The sequence below is a fragment of the Salvelinus fontinalis genome, chromosome 14 (assembly GCF_029448725.1).
Source record: "Salvelinus fontinalis isolate EN_2023a chromosome 14, ASM2944872v1, whole genome shotgun sequence".
Classification (NCBI taxonomy): Eukaryota; Metazoa; Chordata; class Actinopteri; order Salmoniformes; family Salmonidae; genus Salvelinus; species Salvelinus fontinalis.
In genome coordinates this window covers 50,490,984-50,512,741 of record NC_074678.1, presented here as the reverse complement: position 1 = coordinate 50,512,741, position 21,758 = coordinate 50,490,984, and the positions used below count along the sequence as shown (strand labels likewise).

At 41.7% G+C, this 21,758-nt stretch overlaps 1 protein-coding gene across 1 annotated transcript in view; it reads left to right on the top strand.

Moving 5' to 3' along the window:
* Positions 1-21,758, top strand: part of LOC129811080 (PEX5-related protein-like) — a 173,907-nt gene that overhangs the window by 15,628 nt on the left and 136,521 nt on the right. The gene's annotated exons all lie outside the window — the stretch shown is intronic.

The following is a 21,758-nucleotide window of genomic DNA, read 5'->3' as shown; positions in this document are numbered from 1 at the left end:
TTGATTAAACTGATTTAATTGCCCTGCCTATATCAGGAGGTAGAGTAATGAGTTGAATCAGAATCAGATGATTTCTGGGTGGAACAGAAGCCCGTCAGACAGTGCTGTTCTCCTATGGGTCACTGTTTTCTAACCCCTGGCTGGGAAAAATCTCTGTAGGGGTTTGGGGATGTTTGTGTATTGGACAGCTGACTTAAACGAGAATAAGGACGATTTGTGCATTCAGCAGCATCATTTACTTAGCCAGATTGAAGTGGAAGAATTTGCCAGCTTAAATTGCATGTTAAATTTGCTCACTGTTGATTTTACCCCCCCCCCCCCAAAAAAATGTGTTTACAGGATGTTGGGGCCATATTGCGAAGTGGAAGGGAAGATTATGGAACAGGTGCATGAGCAAAATAATAACAACTGACCTAACTGTGCCAAGGCTGGAGTTGAAACACAGACACAGCCTTATTTGTTTTAATCCAGGCTTTAATCCATAAATTCACATGATAAGACCGCGCAGATGTGCAGTAATGTCATGAGAGGCTTGGAACCTAGCCTGGTGGCAACACCTTGGCACGGGGACAGTCAGGGGACTTCCCAACCTGAAAGAAATACTACACTTGGAAGTTTTAGTGCTGTACTATGTCGCAGAGGTACAGTAAGACTTTTACCGGTACTAAGTCGTCTATTTAGTTGTGCGTGTAGATAGAAGACAGAAGTGGGATGCTTTTGTACCGATTTAAATAATAATATTCAGTATAAGTTTTTCAAGCAAGAATCAAACCCACGACTTGGTGTTGGAAGCAAATGTGCCAACCAGGTGGTCCATTTGAAGCCAGTTAGAGCTTTTGGGAATACCGGTTTGGAAAACAATGTTCGTTGTCAACGTTATACTGTAACTTTGTTTTTGTCCATGCAATGTTTGCCAACTAAGACAACTTCTTGGTCATATTAAGTGGGCACGAAACAGAAAAAAACCCAGATCTGAAACTATGACATACTATCTGAAAAGGCTTTTTTTTGTTTCCTATAACAAAATCGTTTATGAACATGACCCTGGGGTAGAGTACCTTAAACGTTCACTGACAGATTTATTTACTGAAGTGCTTTTGATGTCTCTGAAGTCCTCAAAGGTTACTACAGCCTTGGGGAAGAGGATAATACACACATAGTTGATCAAGCTAATACATCTCATGCTGAGCAGAAATCATTGGTGGATCAGTGTGATTATTGGTCAGCCTTTGATGAACACATCGATTTGCTGTTCCAAGGACATTAGATCCACTCATGGATAAACAAACAGAAATGCCATTTCACTGTTCAGAAATAAATCACAATCACAATGAGTGACTTGAGAAGGATATTGTAGCGTGAGAGATTGTCACTTGAATAACACTTGAAGCAATGTTCAATCTGTCTTTTTCAGAGCTCCTACTCTGTCAGGGGGTATACTTTTCAAAGTGGGCATGCTTATTTTAGATGCTGGAGATTGAAAAGGGATCATCTTTCACAATAACTTATTTAAGCAATTAGGCACGTCGCATCGCGGAGTGCCTGGACACAGCCCTTAGCCGTGGTATATTGGCCATATACCACAAACCCACGAGGTGCCTTATTGCTATTATCAACTGGTTACCAATGTAATTAGAGCAGTAAAAACAAATGTTTTGTCATACCCGTGGTATACGGTCGGATATACCACAGCTGTCAGCCAATCGGCATTCAGGTCTCGAACCACCCAGTATTACATCCGCTGACAAACTGAGATTTTGACAAAGCGTTCTACCATTGGAGGTCCGCAACTTGTTTAGATTTTTCCCCACGTTTTTTCCGTCCATAGGTTCGGAAGAGGCTCAATTGATATCATGACAAATGAGCTAAGTTGGTTTTGGTACGTTTGCCTCTTCAGGCCACAAATGCAATACAATACCTAGGTCAAAACTCAAGGCCAACTGGACACAATAGAATGCGCTTCAACAGTTCTCAGAGGGGCGAAATAATAAGGGTCTGGAAAACTGCTCGTGGACGAGAAACCCCCCCAGATATAGCTCGCATTAAACGTGAAGATTGTGCAACTTTATGTCCTGTGACATCACATACAGACATCCTTAAAAGCCTTCTAAGAGGCAAGTATCCAATCAAACTATTGATTAACTAAAATAGCTGACTAAATTCAAAGCACAGACACGACCATGCACATGTTAAGGGCTTGAAGAGGTTAGAATAGTATACTGTCGAGTCAGCAGAATATCCTTTGAGAATACATAGGAAGACTAAAGACTTTCTCATGGACTACCAATCATGTTTGTGTTCAATGAGCCTGTATAACCTCTCTTATGTAACCCAGCATTCACAGTGCAATTGGATCTCCTGAAAGAAACAAAAAGCCAAGCTCACGAGGTGACCGGTAACCAGTGGTGTGTATTCATGGCTGCCAAGCGAAGCCAGGCTTCCCCAAAAATTGTACAAAAAATAAATAAATCATTTGTTTCTCTTCAATTCGCAAGAGGCTGAGCGTGTCTCACTGGAGAAAGCATCTGAGCGAACGAAACAGCCCCCCCCCCCCCCACGCAAAACATTAAGAACATCTGCTTTTCATGACCTCTAGACTGACCAGGTGAATCCAGGTGTAAGCTATGATCCCTTATAGAGCCCCACAGTGATGCTGTCATAATACCCATTAAACCTAGCAGTTAAACAGGAAAATGCTTCCAATCATTTTTCCAACATTCATTTTTCCTATAGTGAATTTTAGAAACATTTAAATCTCTCACGGACAAGGTGACTTTTGTCAATATATTTGGCTCTATTTACTTTCAGATTCTAAAATGCTAATTAGCATCAAAGTAGACAATAGCTCCTGCTCATCAATTTAAAGAAATGTAACCATTTTACTTATTACTAAATTTAGCTGACATTAGATAGTTAATCCAGAGATTCTTACCTTTGCCTTGATTCAACAGTCTCTTCCAGATCATCATGGCATTTCCTTGTTTGACTGCTAGGTTTTATGGGTATTACGACTCATACTGTGGTACAGTACTCTGTGGATGTCACTTGTTAAATTCACTTCAATCAAAGTAGATGTTCCTAATGTTTGGTATACTCCGTGTAAGAGAGAGAGAGAGAGATGCTTAAGCTGAAGAGAACATCTGTAGGAGATACAGTCTAGATGATGGTTTCCCCAAACTCTTTCATGGTTCAAGTGCCTTCTAATGCCAGATATTCACTCATCAGCATACTTAAGAGTATTAATGTGTGTTTAATTATATATAATAGCCTATACTCTGGTATGATACAGCACACAGTATGGCGAAGGCCATCCTTGTATGCAGGCAGGGCTCACATATAATTCCTATATTGGTTTTGTCTTTCTAGACAGTGTTTAATGGACACTGTCTGCTTCTGCTTGCTCTTTTATGTCTAGGCTGGGTTACTGTAAAAGCACTCTGCGACAACTGCTAATGTAAAAATGGATTGGTGGATCAGTGTGATTATTGGTCAGCTCGTTTGTGTCTAGGCTGGGTTACTGTAAAATCACTCTGTGACAACTGCTGATGTTAATGGTGGTGGATTATTGGTCAGCGGTTGAGGAACACATTGATTTGTTGTTCCAAGGACATTATGGGTCAATTATGGATTATGGACATTATGGATCTACTCATGGGTAAACGGACAGAAATGCCATAGCATGTTCTGTCATTTTACTGTTTGGAAATACAGTACAATGTAGAATTATAGTGAAGACATCAAAACTATGAAATAACACAAATGGAATCATGTATTAACCAAAAAAGTGTTAAACAAATCTAAATCTATTTTATATTTGAGATTCTTCAAAGTAGCCACCCTTTGCCTTGATGACAGCTTTGCACAGTCTTGGCATTCTCTCAACCAGCTTCATGAGGTAGTCACCTGGAATGAATTTCAATTAACAGGTGTGCCTTGTTAAAAGTTAATTTGTGGAATTTCTTTCCTTCTTAATGCGTTTGAGCCAATGAGTTGTGTTGTGAAAAGGTAGGGGTGCTATACAGAAGATAGCCCTGCTTGGTAAAAGACCAAGTCCATATTATGTCAAGAACAGCTCAAATAAGCAAAGAGAAACAACAGTCCATCATTACTTTAAGACATGAAGGCCAGTCAATCCGGAAAATGTCAAGAACTTTGAAAGTTTCTTCAAGTGCAGTCGCAAAAACCATCAAGTGCTATGATGATACTGGCTCTAATGAGGACCGCCACAAAAATGGAAGACCCAGAGTTACCTCTGCTGCAAAGGAGAAGTTCATTAGAGTTAACTGCACCTCAGATTGCAGCCCAAATAAATGTTTCAAGTAACAGACACATCTCAACATCAACTGTTCAGAGGAGACTGTGTGAATCAGTCCTTCATGGTCGAATTGCTGCAAAGAAACCACTACTAAAGGACACCAATACGAAGAAGAGACTTGATTGGGCCATGAAACACGAGCAATGGACATTAGACCGGTGGAAATCTGTCCTTTGGTCTGATGAGTCCAAATTTGAGAGTTTTGGTTCCATGTCTATGTGAGATGCAGAATAGGTGAACGGATGATCTCTGCATGTGTGGTTCCCACCGGGAAGCATGGAGGAGGAGGTGTGATGGTGTGAGGGTGCTTTGCTGGTGACAATGTCAATGATTTTATTTAGAATTCAAGGCACACTTAACCAGTATGGCTACCACAGAATTCTGCAGCGATATGCCATCCCATCTGGTTTGCGCTTAGTGGGACCATAATTTGTTTTTCAAAAGAACAATGACCTAAAACACACCTCCAGGCTGTGTAAGGGCTATTTGACCAAGGAAAGTGATGGAGTGCTGCATCAGATGACCTGGCCTCCACAATCACCTGACCTCAACCCAATTGAGATGGTTTGGTATGAGTTGGACTGCAGAGTGAAGGAAAAGCAGCCAACAAGTGCTCAGCATATGTGGGAACTCCTTCAAGACAAGATTCTCTTGTTGAGAGAATGCCAAGAGTGTGCAAAGCTGTCATCAAGGCAAAGGGTGACTACTTTGAAGAATATAATATATAGTAACCAAAAAAGTGTTAAACAAATATAAATATATTTTAGATTTGTTTAACACTTTTTTGGTTACTATATAATTCCATATGTGTAATTTTATACAATGTAGAAAATGGTACAAACAATGAAAAATCCTTGAATGAGTAGGTGTGTCCAAATGTTTGCCTGGTACTGTACATCACAATTAGTGATTTGAGAAGGATATTGTAGCGTGAGAGATGAATTGTCACTTTAATAACACTCGAAGCAATGTCCCATCTGTCATTTCCACTGTAATGCTTTCGTAGGATGTTCTTAGATGCCAAGAGCAACGTGACATAACCAGCTTTTAACAACAAACATGTAGCAAACTCACCCCAGTTATGGCTCAGAGGCAAAGGCCATACTTGTGTGTAGGCAGGGCTCACATGTAGTTCCTCTATAGGTTTCGTCTTTCTAGGGAGTTTTTCATGGACACTGTCTCTGCTCCCTCTTTCTATTTTGTGTCTAGGCTGGGTTACTGTAAAAGCACTCTGTGACAACTGCTGATGTAAAAATGGCTTTTACCTATATGTGATTGATTTGCTGATAGAACCATTTCACTTAATGCAGCCAGGAAGTCAACCAAAGGGTAGTCTTCATCAGTAACTCTAAATCCTTTCTGAACTGTTTTTTTTTCTTCAGTTTCAGCATATGGGCCCCCACTTTTGTACTGCTATGAATATTTTACCGATATCACAGAGCACAGATAGATCATTAGCCACGATGATACAGAGGTGTTGTAATTCCTGGAAGCACTGTCGGTCTCTAACATGCAGCAAATGTGCTTTTGAAAGATACATCACAATTGAGTATTGTAAAATACGTAAAGGCGATGTTACACACATTATTTGCAAATGGTAGTGATTGGTGTCTGAGGGTCAGAAATGGGTCAAGACTTTATTTTCTCCCATTATACAGTACCTTGGATTGTGATAATGTACTGTGTCCCTAATAAACAGACTGGATTAGGTCGCCGAAGTGAGCTCCAGTGTCGACTTTCACTATTCAGCTGCATAAACCCGGCTCAGCAATTAACGTACAGTAATGCTACTATGGATTCCTTCGCTATAGATTGCCAGTAGGCCATCGTGCGTGCGTATGCTCGCCTGTTTTGCCTCCATCTCATTGCCAAAACTAGGCTAGACCTCAGCACTGCTGCCTCTCTGGTAGGGGGTAGAATGCTAGCTCATCCATCTCTCTGAGCCCTGCATTCATAAAAGTCAGCCTCGATAGTAGGGAATTCATGTGCCCCAGAACCGGGCTCCTCAGCCACCAGAAACAAACATGTATCCTGTCATTTGGGGACTCATTTTAATATGGATCGTGGAATGCTTCTTTCATATCTCAAAAGCTGTGTTGGCGAAAGGGGAAGACTGCAGTAGGAAAGCGTGGCTTAAGTTAGGAGGACAGTGCCGTTTCAAGTAAGTGTGACATATTCGAAAACCCTGGCACAGGAGCATATCAGCCAATGTACTCTACGCTGTACATTCACTGTACCTTATCTTTATCTTCCGTATAGCCTAGCTCAGGGACGGGCAACTACAGTCCTCGGGGTCCTGATTGGTGTCACACTTTTCCCCCAGCCCTATAGCCAACACATCTGATTAAACGTATTGCATTCTAAAACTGAAGACCATGATTGGTTGATTATTGGAGTCAGGTGTGACAACAGTGGATTTGTGGGAAAGTGGGTCAGCAATCAGGTCACTGTGGACTAGAGTTGTCTGTGTCTGGTCTACCTTGTCACTCTTTCATGGTGGATGATGAATTTGGGGGCCCTGAACAAAAGCTTTGAATCTTTAACTTCACTTCCCTGCCTCTTGACTCTGCTGAATTAAAAAGCCCCTTTGTTTCACCTCCATGCCTAGCACAATGGCTCCTTTCAAGAACCGGCTATCATGGCAGATAATTTCAGGCAAACTGCTCACAGTCTTATCATGTAATTAGGAAGGCTCCTCAAACACCAATTAAAAACAGTCTGTTGAGAAAGGGAGATGAAACAACAGAGGCTGCTGTGGTTCATTTCTCCCAAACTAATTTGAAGGGCGTGTTTTGCGACACAAATCAATCATCGTCTCAAAGCTCTCTTATGTACTGTTGTAGTATTGACAAGGGGAGCCTTTTTGATGTTACAATAAGCGGTAACAAAGGAGTTTAGAATGATACCAAACTGTTCACGCTGCCCGATTGTAGGCTACTGTAATTGACAATCTGAATATGGTGGAGAGAAAAAAATGTCATCATGGAGAAAGTGAAGGAGGAAATTATATCAATTAATGTTGGGATTGACAAACAGTGTGTCAAGTGCTGCTTTTCGCCATACACAGGCACATCTCAATTAGTGTGGTGGGGAATTGTACGGTCCAGCTGCGTAGAGCTGGCATGAAGAAAGGCGGGATCAGGGTCCCTGTTATGACTATTAAAAGGGAATTCATCGCTTTGAATGGTCTTGGGAATGAGAAATAATGGACACCCCTTCAAATTAGTGGATTCGGCTATTTCAGCCACACCCGTTGCTGACAGGTGTATAAAATCGAGCACACCGCCATGCAATCTCCATAGACAAACATTGTCAGTAGAATGGCTTTACTGAAGAGCTCAGTGACTTTCAATGTGGCACCGTCGTAGGATGCCACTTTTCCAACAAGTCAGTTCGTCAAATTTCTGCCCTGCTAGAGCTGCCCCGGTCAACTGTAAGTGCTGTTATTTTGAAGTGGAAACGTCTAGGAGCAACAACGGCTCAGCCGTAAAGTGGTAGGCCACACAAGCTCACAGAACGGGACCGCCAGGTGCTGAAGAGCGTAACAACACTCACTACCGAGTTCCAAACTGCCTCTGGAAGCAATGTCAGCACAAAAACTGTTCGTCAGGAGCTTCATGAAATGGGTTTCCATGGTTGAGCAGTAGTTGAAACTAATTCTCTGGAGTGATGAATCACGCTTCACCATCTTGCAGTCCGACGGACGAATCTGGGTTTGATGGATGCCCGAATGCATAGTGCTAACTGAAAAAGTTTGGTGAATGAGGAATAATGGTCTGGGGCTGTTTTCATGATTCCCTTAGTTCCAGGGGCTGTTTTTCAGTGAAGAAAAGGCCAGAGTCCCGGAGTCGCTTCTTCACTGTTGACATTGAGACTGGTGTTTTGCGTGTACTATTTAATGAAGCTGCCAGGTGAGGACTTGTGAGGCATCTGTTTCTCAAACTAGACACTCTAATGTACTTGTCCTCTTGCTCAGATGTGCACCGGGGCCTCCCACTCCTCTTTCTATTCTGGTTAGAGCCAGCTTGCGCTGTTCTGTGAAGGGAGTATTACACAGTGTTGTACGAGATCTTCAATTTCTTGGCAATTTCTTGCATGGAATAGCCTTCATTTCTCAGAACAAGAATAGACTGACGAGTTTCAGTAGAAAGTTTCTTTGTTTGTTTCTGGCCATTTTGAGCATATAATCGAACCCACAAATGCTGATGCTTCAGATACTATACTAGTCTAAAGAAGGCCAGTTGTATTGCAACTTTAACTTTAATCTTTAATCAGAACAACAGTTTTCAGCTGTGCTAACATAATTTCAAAAAGGTTTTCTAATCGTAAATTAGCCTTTTAAAATAATAAACTTGGATTAGCTAACACATTGTGCCATTCGAACAGAGGAGTGATGGTTGCTGATAATGGGCCTCTGTACGCCCATGTAGATATTCCGTTAAAGATTTGCCGTTTCCAGCTACAATAGTCATTTGCATGTTATTTTAATGGACAAAAAACAAGAACATTTCTAAGTGACACCAAACTTTTTGAACGGTAGTGTATGTTTTCAGAAATGTTCACAAATAATTAAAAATGAAAAGCTGAAATGTCTTGAGTCAATAAGTATTCAATCCCTTTCTATGGCCTAAATTTCTAAGCCTAAATAAGTTCAGGAGTAAAAACAATTCACATAATAAAATGCATAGCCTCACTTTGTGTGCAATAATAGTGTTCAACATAATTTTTTAATGACTACCTCATCTCTCTACCCCACACATATAATTATCTGTAGGGTCACTCAGTTGAGCACCTAGTCACTGCAAAGATACAGGCGTCCTTCCTAACTCAGTTGCTAGAGAGGAAGGAAATCGTTCTGGGATTTCACTATGAGGCCAATGGTGACTTTGAAACAGCTACATATCTACATGGAAAACTGTAGATGGATCAACATTGTAGTAACGCCACAATACTAACTTAAATGACAGATTGAAAAGAAGGAAGCTTGTACAGAATACAAATATTCCAATACATACATCCGGTTTGCAATAAGGCACTAATGTAAAACAAAACAAAAAATTGGCAAAGAAATTAACTGTATGTCCTGAATACAAAGTGTTATGTTTAAGGAAAATCCAACACAACACTTCACAGAGTACCACTCTTCATATTTTCAAGCCTGTTGGTGGCTGCATCATGTTATGGGTATGCTTGTCATCGGATATTTTTATAGGATAAAAAGAAATGGAATAGAGGAAAACCTGGTTCAGTCTGCTTTCCAACAGACACTGGGAGACAAATTCACATTTCAGCAGGACTATAACCTAAAACACAAGCCCATATATAAACTGGAGTTGCTTACCAAGACAACATTGAATGTTCCCGAATGTTCTAGTTACAGTTTTGACTTAAATTGGCTTGTAAGTCTATGGCAAGACTTGAAAATGTCTGTCTAGCATTGATCAACAACCAACTTGACAGACCTTGAAGAATTTTTTAAAGAATAATGTGCAAATATTTTACAATCTAGGTGTGCAAAGCTCTTAGAGACTTACCCAGAAAGACTCACAGCTATAATCGCTGCCAAAGGTGATTCTAACATGTATTTTCTCAGGGCTGTGAATACTTATGTATTATGTATGTGTAACAGTCGTTAAGACACTGTCGTGTCTTTACTGTCATTAAATTGAAGACTTGTAGTTTTCATCAAAGATTCTCTGTAATTAGTTATTACGCGATCTACTAAATAATAACGTAACTAATTAACTAGGAATTTGGGGGCACCAGGGAAAGTAGTCAGATTACAAAGTTATAATAATATAACCTTTCAGATATTTTCATATCTGATCAATAGTCTTCTGATTAATTATTTATTTATTTTACCTCACGTTAGTCTCATTCCAAACGTCGTAAATTGTTGGTTATCTGCACGAACCCAGTCTTCACTATGAGTCATCCATACATCAATTGTCTTAAATCATTTATTTATTACTAACTAAGTAATTCACAGAAATGCATAAACAAACAAACAAACTTAAAATGGTTACATGAAAGGATGGGAGAAATATGCCCTAGTGGGCTGAACCGGCATGGCGGCTTGTTAGACAAAGGGAAAATTGGGGGTCGACTCAGAAGTCACTACAGAGTTCATAACTATAACAATTGACATGCTAATCCTTTACACATGAACGCTCACTCATTCGGGAACAATTGCAATCAATATATATATATATTTACGCTCAGTGTGTCGTCTTGATCGCTGGAGAAAAGTTAGTTTTTGTTGGAGAGTTTGGTCCGTCTTTCTGTCTTGGTTATTGTGGATAGTTCAGAGTGACATTCGTTATAGAATGGATGTTTCGGCGGTTGTCGTTCTTCACGTTCAATGATACCGAATTCCTAGCTGCAGACTAGTAGTCAATATCAAAGACTTGTTCTTATTCGTCTAAGAGTTTAACCACGTGGTATGGTTAACAGATTCAGCAATGGTACTCAACCTTCGTTCTCCTCCTATGGAGAAAAAACATGGTCTGCTGATAATTTCTCAGAGTTGGGTTTTTATTCGGATTGCAGAGAGTGGCTGTCCCAGGATGTCTGACCCAACTGGCTCAGGGGTGGGTCCTCGGATTTAGTTCAAATCAAAAGGGATTTGTATTTTTCTTCATTAAACAGTCCAAAATCATATTACACAATTATACAAACAGTATCATACTCACTCATTCCTTTTATACAACAATCAGATGTAAACCTCATATCTGAGGTTATTATATAAACAGCGGTATGGTAATGTAGCCACACAGTCTCCCATGAGTTTCCCACGTGGTGACAAACGGACATGTTAATAGCTGGAATCTTCACCAATCTTTTATACTTTTTCCGGGAACATGAAATCTGTTCGTACCTCAAGTTCTGTGAGGTGGGAGGAACCCCTTTGTCCTGAAAGTTTACCCTCTCTCTAATACTGTTTGGCCATGAGGAGATTCTCAGGAATTTACGACGTCTCTCTGTGACCACAGCATGGGTTGAATGAGGAAAGGGGGAGGCAGGGAGTGGCAGGGAGAGGGGGATGGGCTTTATGTACCTAAACAGGCAACGTCATGACAACACTAACAGCTTTTAAGACGGTAGGCAATTAAGGTGACAGTTATGAAAACTTAGGACACTAAAGAGGCCTTTCTACTGACTCTGAAAAACACCAAAATAAAGATGCCGAGGGTCCCTGCTCATCTGCGCGCACGTGCCTTAGGTATGCTGCAAGGATGTATGAGGACTGCAGATGTGCCCAGGGCAATAAAATGCAATGTCCGTACTGTGAGATGCCTAAGACAGCGCTACAGGGAGACAGGACAGACAGCTGATCATCCTCACAGTGGCAGACCACGTGTAACAACACCTGCACAGGATCGGTACATCCGAACAACACACCTGCGGGACAGGTACAGGATGTCAACAACAACTGCCCGAGTTACACCAGGAGCGCACAATCCCTCCATCAGTGCTCAGACTGTCTGCAATAGGCTGAGAGAGGCTGGACTGAGGGCTTGTAGGCCTGTTGTAAGGCAGGTCCTCACCAGACAACACCGGCAACAACGTCGCCTATGGGCACAAACCCACCGTCGCTGGACCAGACAGGACTGGCAAAAAGTGCTCTTCACTGACGAGTCGTGGTTTTGTCTCACATGGGGTGATGGTCGGATTCGCGTTTATTGTCGAAGGAATGAGCGTTACACTGAGGCCTGTACTCTGGAGCGGGATCGATTTGAAGGTGGAGGGTCCGTCATGGTCTGGGGCGGTGTGTCACAGCATCATTGGACTGAGCTTGTTGTCATTGCAGGCAATCTCAATGCTGTGTGTTACAGGGAAGACATCCTCCTCCCTCATGTGGTACCCTTCCTCCAGGCTCATCCTAACATGACCCTCCAGCATGACAATGCCGCCAGCCATACTGCTCATTCTGTGCGTGATTTCCTGCAAAACAGGAATGCCAGCGAAGAGCCCGGATCTCCATCCCATTGAGCACGTCTGGGACCTGTTGGATTGGAGGGTGAGGGTTTGGTCCATTCTCCCCAGAAATGTCCGGGAACTTGCAAGTGCCTTGGTGGAAGAGTGGGGTAACATCTCACAGCAAGAACGGGCAAATCTGGTGCAGTCCATGACAAGGAGATGCACTGCAGTAGTTAATGTAGCTAGTGGCCACACCAGATACTGACTGTTACTTTTGACCCCCCTTTGTTCAGGGACACATGTCTGTGGAACTTGTTCAGTTTATGTCTCAGTTGTTGAATCTTGTTATGTTCATACAAATATTTACACATGTTAAGTTTGCTGAAAATAAACGCAGTTGACAGTGAGAGGACATTTATTTTTTTGCAGAGTTCATGTCCTGCCTTGGTATAGGCTCTCAGATGAAATAGACAATGATATCATGCTCCTACCGCACAGCATTACTGTAGCCTACCCATACATAATGGATGTACGCCGACGTTCTGTACATTACCTTGGGAATAATGGACGATGCAGCGGAGTTAGTTTTCCCAAGGTAATGTACAGAACGGAGGTGTTTATCCCACTTTTTCCACATTTGCCAAAGAAAACAATATGAAAGCATACATTTACCGGTAGAAATAAAAATGTTCGTTGATATTTTCATTTTTATAAGCAAATTCATACTTTCTCATCTTGTGCTTGCTCAATATTTAAGTTCAAGTATTTAAGTTTAAGTTTAAGTTTAAGTTCCGTTGCCCTGCTCAGTAGCAACGTTCTTGTCCCTTGCTTTCTGCTACAGTAGCTAGCCAACTAGCTATAACTACACAGTCACAACCTCTGTAGTCAAAATAACAAAAATGTATTCCACTGCGTTTGTTTAAGTTGTTTATTCTGCTTATACTACAGTTACCAAAGAAAACAATACTAAGCACACATTTACCAGTAGAAAAGAAAACAAATTGTATTTTAATTTATATAAGCAAATTCATACTTTCTCATCTTTTGGCTCCTAGACCCAGTCGTTCGTTCGATTAGTTCGATCTTGATGGACGCGATCCAGTCGTTCATTCTTTATGTTCCATTACCATGCTCGCTGGCATCGTTCTTATCCCTTGCTTGCTAGCTAGCCAGCTACAGTAGCTATGGCTAACACAGTCAAGACCTCTGCAGCCAGAATAACAGCAAAGTAGGTGTTTTCTATTGACATTAATTTGGATACATCCATAACAATGAGCTGATAATACAGATTTTGCCTGGCTGAGCTAGAAAAGTTTGCGTTCTCGTCAGGACACTCGTCAACACTGACTGTTAATTACGAGAAGATTACTTTGAATATCAAACACTAGGCTAGAAGCTAGCTAAATAGTTTGTTGCTAGCAAACCTGCCAATATGAAAACCGAATTCAAAAATAGAATTTGCTGAAAACAGCTGGTCAAACTAGAAACATGTGGGATTATTTGACAGCTTTAGCAGCGGAGGGGACTGGAGAAATTCATGTTCATCACTCACCACGTTAGGTCATCAAATGCTTCAAAAAAAGATGTCTCTGCAAAAACAAATCAATGCTAGCTTGCTAGCTAAATTCTTTCCTCGTTGGACCTGTGGTTACAATGTATCCCATTTCAATTTGTGTAGTTGTTGGTTTAGCTTTCTGTAACTTTGTAGCAAGTACGGTCTGCATGTGTAGGCACATACTGTATTGCTGCATTGCAAGGTGTCCCGATATCTTTTCCAACTGTCCCGTTGTCTGGTTTTAATGACCATTCTAGAATGCCTTTCTAGGCAATCAGAAACGAGTATTCAACAATGTTCTGGTATAATATTAATTATTAACTGGATGGTTCGAGCCCTGCATGCTGATTGGCTGATAGCCGTGGTATACCACGGGTACAGTATGACAAAACATCTATTTTTACTGCTCTAATTATGGTAACCAGTTTATAATAGCAATAAGGCATCTCGGGGGGTTTGTGGTGTATGGCCACCCCCTCGTGCCTTAGAGCTTAACTATTTTACATAAGCTATCTGTCGATTTACTGTGTTGACAGAATGTTTTAATCTTTAGCAGTAATGTATTATTCCCCTAACCTAAATATGATGGACTGCCCGCACTTCTGAAACATTGTCTAGGGCAGGCAACAACAGTACTTTTTACAGTACTTACAGTAGCATACATAGGCCTTCAATCACTTGTCTGTTCTCATTATAATTATGATTGTAGGCCTATATTATAAACAGCAGTGCGTATGGGATTGCAAAATACATATAGCCTATCTATTAACTTGACTACTATGTCCAATTAAATGAGAGATACGCATGGTAATTTGTTGTATGGCTACTTTGGGAATATGAACCCATCAAGGCCAGAAAAGGTGAAGAATTTATTCAGCAATGGTTATAAAAAATAAAGTAAATGACAAAAGTTTTATTTAAAAAAATTATTTTAGATTCTAATAATAAAACACAGATTTTCGCTATTCTCACTAACTGAAAATGGCTGCATTCTTGTTCATGTTTTCCTGTTTGAAGTTCCATTTTCAATTTGAAGACAATAGTTGATGTGTTTTTATGTGTTGTTTGTTTATGTATGATTTTTTTATACAAATGTTAAGCCCAGATGGTTACTGTAAAAAGGAAAACAGATTTTTAATTTAGGCAGTTTCTGTGTGTATGTTTGTTTGTGTGTGTGTTAAATCATATTAACTGGCATATCTACAAATGTGCCTACAGTGACAAAAATGTAAACTGCACACACACATCCCAATTTTATTTTTGACTTCATCCGCCAATATATTGTGGCATTAAAATGGAGGCACAGCTTCTCCCAGCAACTTTTGCATTTTGATGCACAACACTTGTGGCCAAACTTTATTTAAAAGTACATGCTATTTATAAATGCTTGCTGTAAAATCTGTGGGTGGAACCTGGTAATAGCACAGTGCCAAACAAGGCCATCAAATCAAATTTTATTGGTCACATACACATGGCTAACAGATGTTATTGCGAGTGTAGCGAAATGCTTGTGCTTCTAGTTCTGACAGTGCAGCAAAATCTAACAAGTAATCTAACAATTCCACAACAACTACCTAATACACACAAATCTAAGTAAAGGAATTGAGTAAGAATATATACATATAAATATATGGATGCGCAATGCCCGGGCGGCAGAGGCAAGATGCAATAGATGGTATAAAATACAGTATATAAATATGAGATGAGTAATTCAAGATATGTAAACACTATTAAAGTGGCATTATTGAAGTAACTAGTGATCCATTTATTAAAGTGGCCAATGATTTCAAATCTGTATGTAGGCAGCAGCCTCACTGTGTTAGTGATGGCTGTTTTACAATCTGCTGGCCTTGAGATAAAAGCTATCTCTCGGTCCCTGCTTTGATGCACCTGTACTGACCTCGCCTTCTGGATGGTAGCGGGGTGAACAGGCAGTGGCTCGGGTGGTTGTTGTCCTTGATTATCTTTTTGGCCTTCCTGTGACATCGGGTGCTGTAGGTGTCCTGGCAGGCTGGTAGTTTGCACCTGGTTATGCGTTGTGCAGACCACACCACCCTCTGAAGAGCCCTATTTACATTTACATTTACATTTAAGTCATTTAGCAGACGCTCTTATCCAGAGCGACTTACAAGTACATACATTCACACCTTTTTGTACTGGCCCCCCATGGGAAACGAACCCACAACCCTTGCGTTGCAAGCGCCATGCTCTACCAACTGAGCTACACGGGACTACGGTTGAAGGCGGTGCAGTTACCGTACCAGGCAGTGAAGCAGCCCGCCAGGATGCTCTCCATTGTGCATCTGTAAAAGTTTGTGAGGGTTTTAGGTGACAAACCAAATTTCTTCAGCCTCCTGAGATTGAAGAGGCGCTGTTGCACCTTCATCACACTGTCTGTGTGGGTGGACCATTTCAGTTTGTCCGTGATGTGTACACCGAGGAACTTAAAACTTTCCACCTTCTCCACTGATGTTCCATCGATGTGGATAGGGGGGTGCTCCCTCTGCTGTTTCCTGAAGTCCACAATAATCTCCTTTGTTTTGTTGACGTTGAGTGAGATGTTGTTTTCCTGGCACCACACTTCGAGTGCCCTCACCTCCTCACTATAGGCTGTCTCGTCGTTGTTGCTAATCAAGCCTACTACTGTTGTGTCGTCTGCAAACTTGAGGATTGAGTTGGAGGCGTGCATGGCGGGGGCTGAGCACGCACTCTTGTGGGGCACCAGTGTTGAGGTTCAGCGAAGTGGAGATGTTCTTTCCTACCTTCACCACCTGGGGGCGGCCCGTCAGGAAGTCCAGGACCAAATTGCACAGGGCGGGGTTGAGACCCAGGGCCACAAGCTTAGTGATGAGCTTGGAGGGTACTATGGTGTTGAATGCTGAGCTGGTCGTGACCGGAAGACTCATGAGGCGGCACACAATTGGCCCAGCATCATCTGGGTTAGGGGAGGGTTTGGTCGTCCGGGATTTCTTTGTCCCATCGCGCTCGACCCGTTGTGGCGGACCGGGCACCTGCAAGCTGACTTCAGTCGCCAGCTGGATGGTGTCTCCTCCGACACATTGGTGTGGCTGGCTTCCTGGTTAAGCGAGCAGTGTGTCAAGAAGCAGTGCGGCTTGGCAGGGTCGTGTTTCAGACCTTCGCCTCTCCCGAGTCCGTAGGGGAGTTGCAGCGATGGGACAAGACAGTAACTACCAATTGCAGAAAAATAATAATAATAGTAATAATAATAATAATAATAACAAATAAAAAGTTTCTCTGAGATAATGAGCCAATAATGGGTGTCAATGTTGTGAGAGTGCCATTTTCAAAACTTGGAACTTCCTAACACTCAATTATTTTTACTAGTACAGATGAACTCTGGAGGGCAGTTGCAGAGAGTTTCATCTAAAGGTCATAGGAGGCTGGAATGGAACTGAAGCACTGTCCTGTTCCATTTTACATAAGGGGAGAGAGGATAGAGGATATATTGAGATAACTCAAGCATAACAGCAGCCAGTGAAGTGGATGCTAGGAGCTGGCACACACAACTTCCTTATTACTGTGAGATAACCCATTGAAAGTGGTTGAATGAAAAGGTCATTGAAAATAGTCAAACACAATTGGGTACAGTGAGGCAGTGAACCATAGTTATACCCTAGGAATCCAAAATGGCATTTTCTAAATTGTTCACTCAATGCATTGTGAAATGTCCTTTTACATTCGCCACACAAGCACCAGAATACTTTCCTATTTGCATGAACATAACCTTATATGATATCATCTCAAAATGTCCTATTATGTGCTGTCGCATCAACAAGATGATTTAGTAGCACGTTATTATAGTACCGTAGCTGTCATTATTCTACACGCAAAGCACATTTTCACTTCTACTGTTTACATCATTTCCACTCCAGTTTTCTTTTCTTTCACTTTAACTTCCTGTACTTTCCAAAAACCATGAAAAAAAAGCTTGATCCGCAGATGCCAGAAAAGTCTACTCAAGAGCATAACCTCTACAGGTTTCATCATTTCCTACATGCTACTTACTTATCTCCCTCTCCACCTTGCACCATACCATGTAAATTAAAGCCTTCCTCCGGCTATGATAAATCCGTGTGTTGTTGAAGAGGCTGCCATGGAAAAGGTCAGTCACGACAAGTCCTGGCAAGGAGTTCTCGTCCGAGATGACTGGTAGTATAAATAGAAAACCAGCAGCAGCCCAGTCTATTACTTATTAATCCCTCTCTTCCAAATCCCCACGGCAATATTGCCTCTGATCCGCCTGACAGGCAGTTGAGATTATGGTGTAAACTCAGAGTAAGTAGCAATTAAAAGGCAATATCAGCTCGAAAAACACAACGCCACAAAACACATTCATCACCTTATCCTACTTCCTGCTTCTCCAATAACACTGTAATATATTTTTTAATTAAAGGTTTGGTGTCTATGAGAGGGATTTGTTAATGCCTTTAAATTTGTTTGAGATTATACCATGTATGTAGGATGAGCTAATGGCAGCTTCCTTCACTTTCAAACAGGATCCAACAAATTGTGCTTTAGTCACTTCTATGCAACCCCTTTGTTGAAGTGAACCTTCTGACAGGAAATTGTCAACTCTTCAATGAACGTCTTGAGGATGAATCATCCCACACTCTTCATTTGTTTACGCACTAGCGAAGCCTTTACTCTAAATTTAGTTCAGAGAGGCTAGCAGATAGCTGCCTGCATGAGCACTCCAATCTGCTCGCGACCCGGGACTGTGTTGGGAATGAGGACGGATGACGTGATTAGGTGCGTCTCACAGCTCCTCATGTAATCAGGGGGCATCAGTGGCCATCTAATTGTGACTGAGGAGCCTCAAGTCTCCGGTTCTGGTGACGACCAGTTAAGGAAAAGAGCCTTTCCATGATGAACTCCTCAGCTCCGTCCGGGCTTGGTTGATTCTATCTCAAGGCCATCAGACTGTTAAACAGCCACCACTAACATTTAGCGGCCGCTGCCAACATACTGACTCAACTCCAGCCACTTTAAAAATGGGAATTGAGGGAAATTATGTAAAAATGTACCACTAGCCACTTTAAACAATGCCACTTAATATAATGTTTACATACCCTACATTACCCATCTCATATGTATATGTATATACTGTACTCTATATCATCTACTGCATCTTGCCATCTTTATGTAATACATGTACCACTAGCCACTTTAAACTATGCCACTTTATGTTTACATACCCTACAGTACCCATCTCATATGTGTATATACCGTACTCTATACCATCTACTGCATCTTGCCTATGCCGTTCTGTACCATCACTCATTCATATATCTTTATGTACATATTCTTTATCGCTTTACACTTGCGTGTATAAGGTAGTAGTTGTGGAATTGTTAGGTTAGATTACTTGTTGTTATTACTGCATTGTCGGAACTAGAAGCACAAGCATTTCGCTACACTCGCATTAACATTTGCTAACCATGTGTATGTGACTAATAAAATTTGATTTGATTTGATTTGATTTGTGCCGGCAGGCTGACATTTACATGGCTAGGAGGTACTGCGTCAGTACCATCGCTCTCCATCAAAAACCAGCGATGCCAACTAACAGCCTTGGAGAACGCCTTGTCCTAACTCTATATCTCACTCCTCAAGTATAGTTTCTCTCCCTAGACTGATTGTGGCACAGTACTGTCTCTTTTTATTTTTTTGCTAATTTAGAACAGTGCCTCATTGATGGATAATTGTCCAAGTATGATAGAATTGTTGTGGTTGGGCTCTGATGTAATGAAATAGATGACAGAGGGATGGGGAAGGGCTTGCTTCATTCGTCAGCTTTAAAAGTAGCAATGAAGAGTAGGCAGAACACCAGAAAGCTATCCTTTTCCTATTCGTGGATCGATGGTTGGGTAGAAGCCATCCCCCTGTAACAAATCTGTGGACGCCGTGTGGGAGGAAATGTCTTGGAATCCCACTGCTTTGTGTCCCCAATGCATATCAGGTGTCACATTATTAACGTTCCCCCTCTCCGCCATTGACACAGTAAAATGTCATTGGAAGCACGTATCAATCCCAATTATTGCAGAAACACGGAAAGCCTCCCTGTCTTTCGACTAAAGTAACATGCTTTCTCCATCATGTTTCCCAGCTTTTTTAAGTGGTGATGAAGGAAGGGCCTGGCATGATAGCAGGTAGTTGCTAAATGCCTCTCTGAAATTAGATCCTAATCATTTGTCAAGAGCCATGGGCATTTTGCTGTGCATTTTACTGTGCGAGCATGTCCCTGCATAATCTGACATGAAACATCAGCCATGTAAATAGACAGTAAGTGAGTTTGCCAAGGGGTGAGATTTCAATAAATTAGTGTAATTACATGAGATGCTAATGGGCTGCTAGCTAACATGCTAATACATGGTTAGTGAGGAACGAATTAGCCTTACATTGGCTACGGAAAGAACAATTCGTGGCCATTGATTTACCATTGGGCATGTGTTATGGAGAATGTTCATGAGAAAGTCATCAGAGAGACGGACATGTTATCCCTAAAACAATCTTTAAACAAGTGCAAACAAACCTGGGTTGACCTGGCTTGCGGAGAATGAAAGCAGTGGCTATAAAGCCTTCATCGGTATCTTAGCTTGCTCAGCATGCGGCATGGATGGACGTTGTTGTCCCTAATCTGTTTTCCAGATGTGAGGCTTAGTGTGTGGCCGGCGGCCATATCGGGACATCAATCTCCGTTTAGTAAGGGCATCGGAAATCAGCCAGGTTCAGGTCGGTATATACATTGCCCAGGATACAACGAGTCACTCAGTAAACCATGCCTGGCTTGTTAATGCCAAGATCCCTGGAAAGGATGACAATGGGCCACACTGACCCTCCATCACGAGGAGCGACACCCTGTCACAGATGTCAAAGGGGATTACAATGACAAAATCAAGGCCAGCTCGCAAATGATGCCATTCGTTGCCCTCAGACGCCCTCGACGATGTGCCCAAGCGTTTTCCCCATCTTGCAAAATTGCATGTTTCTCGTTAAGTTTGCCAGTCACAGCATCTTTAGAGAGATGAGTCAACCCACACAGATGCATCTCCCTGCACATGTGATAAAACTGTCCGCCTGACTGCCAGACAGTGATGCCTGGCCATCCGGGTTGAATTTGATCTTCCCCAGCCTCCATTAAGATCAATGGTTTTGGAGAGGTCGTTTATCTTCGGACGGATTTCTTTTGATTGTGGCACAGGGGTAATGAGCTGCGCATGCACGGCCTTACACATACGCACACACGCCCGCAGACACACAGACACACACACACACACACACGAGAGAGACACAGAGCCTCTGCACTTTGAAAGTGTACAGATTCGAAGCCATGTAGGTCAATTATTATTTCTAACAGTAGGAGACCACCATGGAACAGCACTTCAACAAGACATGGTTCGCTGTACGCTCGTACTTAACATGCAAGGAATTGGGATATTACAATTGGGGAGGAGAGTGTGTTTGACTGGGTTAATAGCTGTTTTTGTAGGGAAATGATTTTGCAGCCCATGCAGGTAAAACTGTACAGTATATTTTAATGAAACCACAGGGGAGTCGTTCTGTTCCAAATTTTCATGGCAGGAAGCCACACTATTAAAGGTCCAACGAAGCCATTTTTATCTCAATATCAAATAATTTCTGGGTAACTTACTGTATTTTTTTTTTTCCATTAAAATGGTCAAAAAGAAGAAAAAAATTGCTTCTTAGCAAAGAGTAACGTCTCAAGCAAGAATTCCCCTAGGATGGTCTGGGAGTGGTCTGAGTAGGGAGGGGAAAAAAGGAAAACAAACTGTTATTGGCAGAGACATTTGGAACTCTCTTTCTTTATCGGTCTATTAATTAATTTACTACCTGGTGATGTCACCAGGTAGGCCAAAACTCCATCCCACCAAAACAGGCTGGCATTTCTGGTAGTCTTTTCAAACAGATCTTACAATAAAAGGGCAC